The following is a 4,580-nucleotide window of genomic DNA, read 5'->3' on the forward strand; positions in this document are numbered from 1 at the left end:
TCTATGTTTGGTGTCTTGCATGTGTGTCTTTTCTTAAAAATTTTCAAAAATAAGTTATTGGTGTTCATCTTGACATTCAAAGTGTTCTTGGTGTTCATCTTGACATTCAAAGTGTTCTTGCATGCATTATTAGTTTTGATCTTGAATTTTCATGTTTTGCATCATTTTAGTGTTTTTCTCTCTCATTACTAAAAATCCAAAAATAAAAAATATATCTTTCCTTGTTTTACTCATAAATTTCAATTTCAAAATTCTATCTTTTCAAATCTTTTTCAAAAATCAAATCTTTTTCATTTATTTTTACATATTTTCGAAATTTTTTTAAATTGATTTTCAAAATCTTTTTCTTATTCTTACTTCATATTTTCGAAAATCTCACTAACATTTAATATTTTAATTCAAAAATTTTTCAAGTTATTACTTGCCTATTAAGAAAGGTTCAATCTTTGAATTTTAAAATCATATCTTTTAGTATCTTGTTAGTCAAGTAATCAACTTTAATTTCAAAAATCAAATCTTTTTAATTTCCTTTTTAAATCCTTTTCAAATTTCAAATATTTCAACCATATCTTTTTCAAAATCAATTTCAAATTATTTTCTAACATCTTATCTTTTCAAAATTGATTTTCAAATCTTTTTCAATTAACTACTTGACTTTTTGTTTAATTTTAAAAGTTTTCTATTTCAATCATATCTTTTTCAAAACCACCTAACTACTTTTCTCTCTCCAATTTTCGAAAATCACTAACAACTTTTTCAAAAATCTTTTTATTTACTTAATTCATTTAGTTTTCAAATTTTATTTTATTTCTTCTCTTAATTCTCGAATACTAACCAATAATTAAAATAGAAACAAAAATATTTTTTTATTTTATTTTAATTTTCGAATTCTCTCTCTCTCATCTTCTCTCTTCAATCTTCTATTCTTTTCTTCTTCTACTTACATAAGAATCTCTATACTGTGACATAGAGGATTCCTCTTCTTTTCTGTTCTCTTCTTTTTCATATGAGCAGGAACAGGGACAAAGACATTCTTATTGAAGCTAATCTTGAACCTGAAAGGACTCTTAAGAGGAAACTAAGAGAAGCTAAAGCACAACCCTCTGGAGAGGACCTGAAAGAAATTTTCGAAAAAGAAGGAGACATGGCCGAACCAAATAACAACAATGCCAACAATACAAAGAAGATGCTTGGTGACTTCATTGCACCTTCTTCTGACTTCTGTGGAAGAGGCAACTCAATTCCTGCCATTGGAGCAAACAACTTTGAGCTTAAGCCTCAATTAGTTTCTTTGATGCAGCAGAATTGCAAGTTTCATGGACTTCCATCGGAAGATCCTCATCAGTTCTTAGCTGAATTCTTACAAATCTGTGACACTGTCAAGACCAATAGAGTTGATCCCGAGGTCTACAGGCTTATGCTTTTCCCTTTTTCTGTAAGAGACAGAGCTAGAACATGGTTGGATTCACAACCTAAGGAAAGCCTGAACTCTTGGGAAAAGTTGGTCAGTGCTTTCCTGGCCAAATTCTTTCCACCTCAAAAGATGAGCAAGCTTAGAGTGGAAATCCAAACCTTCAGACAGAAGGAAGGTGAGTCCCTATATGAAGCTTGGGAAAGATATAAGCAATTGATCAAAAGTTGTCCTACTAACATGCTTCCAGAATGGAGCATCATATGTATATTCTATGATGGTCTATCTGAGTTGTCAAAAATGTCATTAGACTATTCTGCAGGAGGATCTCTTCATCTGAAAACCCCTGCAGAAGCTCAGGAACTCATTAAAATGGTTGTAAATAACCAGTTCATGTACACCTCTGAGAGGAGCCCTGTGAACAATGGGACGCCTCAGAAGAAGGGAGTTCTTGACATTGATACTCTGAATACCATATTGGCTCAGAACAAAATATTGACTCAGCAAGTCAATATGATTTCTCAGAGTCTGAATGGATTGCAAGCTGCATCCAACAGTACTAAAGAAGCATCTTCTGAAGAAGAAGCTTATGATCCTAAGAACCCTGCAATGGCAGAGGTGAATTACTTGGGAGAACCCTATGAAAATACCTATAATCCTTCATGGAGAAATCATCCAAATTTCTCATGGAAGGACCAACAGAAGCCTCAACAAGGCTTCAACAATAATGGTGGAAGAAATAGGTTTAGCAATAGAAAGCCTTTTCCATCATCTTCTCAGCAACAGACAGAGAATTCTGAACAAAGCCATGCTGGCCTGGCAACATAGTCTCTGATCTATCTAAGACCATACTAAGTTTCATGAATGAAACAAGGTCCTCCCTTAAAAATTTGGAGGCACAGGTGGGTCAGCTGAGTAAGAAGATTACTGAAACTCCTCTCAGTACTCTCCCAAGCAATACAGAAGAAAATCCCAAGAGAGAGTGCAAGGCCATAAACATGACCAACATGGCCGAACCTAGAGAGAGTAAGGAGAACATGAGTCCTAGTGAGAAAAGCCTCATGGGACGTCCTCTTGACAGAAAGGAGTTTCCCTTTGAGGAACCAAAGGAATATGAAGCTCATACAGAGACCATAGAGATTCTATTGAACTTTCTTCTGCCACTCATGAGCTCTGATGAATATTCTTCCTCTGAAGAGGATGAAGATATCACTGAAGAGCAAGTTGCTAAGTATCTAGGAGCAATCATGAAGCTGAATGCCAAGTTAATTTGTACTGAGACTTGGGAGGATGAACCCCCCTTATTCACCAATGAACTAAATGCATTATTAAGGCAGACATTACCTCAGAAGAAACCGGATCCCGAAAAATTCTTCATACCTTGTACCATAGGCACCATGACCTTTGAGAAGGATCTGTGTGACCTGGGGTCAGGGATAAACCTCATGCCACTCTCTGTAATGGAGAAACTGGGAATCTTTGAGGTACAAGCTACAAGAATCTCACTAGAGATGGCAGACAAATTAATGAAACAGGCTTATGGACTAGTAGAGGACGTGCTAGTAAAGGTTGAAGGCCTTTACATCCCGACTGATTTCATAATCCTAGACAATGGGAAGGATGAGGATGAATCCATCATCCTTGGCAGACCCTTCCTAGCCACAGCAAAAGCTGTGATTGATGTTGACAGAGGAGAGTTGGTCCTTCAGTTAAATGAGGACTACCTTGTATTTAAGACTCAAAGTTCTCCTTCTGTAACTATGGAGAGGAAGCATGAAAAGCTTCTCTCAATACAAAGTCAAACAAAATCCCCACATTCAAACTTTAAGTTTGGTGTTGGGAGGCCACAACCAAACTCTAAGTTTGGTGTTGAGCGGCCCCAACCCTGCTCTGATTATCTGTGAGGCTCTATGAGAGCTCACTGTCAAGCTATTGACACTAAAGAAGCGCTTATTGGGAGGCAACCCAATGTTATTTAATTATATCTATTTATTATGCATTGTTATTTTATGTTTTCTGTAGGTTGATGATCATGTGAAGTCACAAAAACAACTGAAAAATAAAAAAAGAATGAAAAATAGCGTAAAAAAATAGCATACCCTGGAGGATAAGCTTACTGGCATTTAAACGCCAGTAAGAAGCATCAGACTGGCGTTTAACGCCAGAAAGAGGCATCAAGCTGGCGTTAAAAGCCAGAAACAGGCTACAGTCTGGCGTTTAACGCCAGAAATAAGCACCAACTTGGCGTTAAATGCTAATAAATGGAGAAAAGCTGGCGTTTAACACCAGAAACAAACAGCAGTCTCGCGTTTAACGCCAGAATTTCACTCTAAGGGCATTTGCACGCCTAAATGGAGCAGGGATGTTAAAGTCCTTGACCCCTCAGGATCTGTGGACCCCACAGGATCCCCACCTATCCCACCTCTCTCTCTCTCTCTTCACCAATCACCTCATTCACTCTTCCCCAAAAACCCCATCTACCTTCAAATTCAAACCCTTTTTCCCTCCCAAACCCAACCCTAATACGCGAAACCTGTAACGACCCAACTCCCAGTATGCCATGATCATACAAGAAGCTAAGTGTTACCAACTTTTTCTTCCTAATTATTAACTATTACTTAATATATGAGCCTGTTCCTTGTAAGAACGTTGCCAATTTTACGAGTAACTTTTTTTTATTCGATGTGGATGATAATGTAAAATAAATAAGCATACATTGAGAGTAATAAAAGCAAGCATAGAAAAATATAGAAATATAGCAGATAATTTACATCATGTACACTATAACAAAACATGTAGCTTTACACAAGATCAAGTCAGTTTACATTCTCGTCAACCTACGTAGCTAATATATACACGACACCCTAGGGCCTGGCCTATATAAAAAGCCGCTAAACTAGCGCCCAGGCTAGCCTAACCACTATATAGCTCCTAGCTCTCGGGTGTACTAACACAAGTGAGAGACTAACTAACAGATAATGTCAGACTAGAGTGTCATCAAAAGAATGCCCCTTCTGCTGTCAAACTATATCTACACGTGGCCGTTCAGAGAATCGCCGTGAGGCTCGTCCATCTCCTCATCCTGCTCTATCTCTATCTCAGGATCCTCCTCTGCCTCATCGTCCGCAGCTATAGCTATACCCTCAGATCCACTAGAAACACTGATGTC

General features: G+C 37.4%; 1 non-coding gene across 1 annotated transcript; it reads right to left on the bottom strand.

The window, feature by feature from the left end:
• Nucleotides 1-1,549: 1,549 nt before the first annotated feature.
• On the bottom strand, nt 1,550-1,657 carry LOC112731314 (small nucleolar RNA R71). Its single transcript, XR_003167098.1, has one exon. It is a non-coding gene; the product is annotated as a small nucleolar RNA R71 (small nucleolar RNA).
• Nucleotides 1,658-4,580: the final 2,923 nt, after the last annotated feature.

This window comes from Arachis hypogaea, chromosome 12 (assembly GCF_003086295.3).
Source record: "Arachis hypogaea cultivar Tifrunner chromosome 12, arahy.Tifrunner.gnm2.J5K5, whole genome shotgun sequence".
In the NCBI taxonomy this organism is placed as follows: domain Eukaryota; kingdom Viridiplantae; phylum Streptophyta; class Magnoliopsida; order Fabales; family Fabaceae; genus Arachis; species Arachis hypogaea.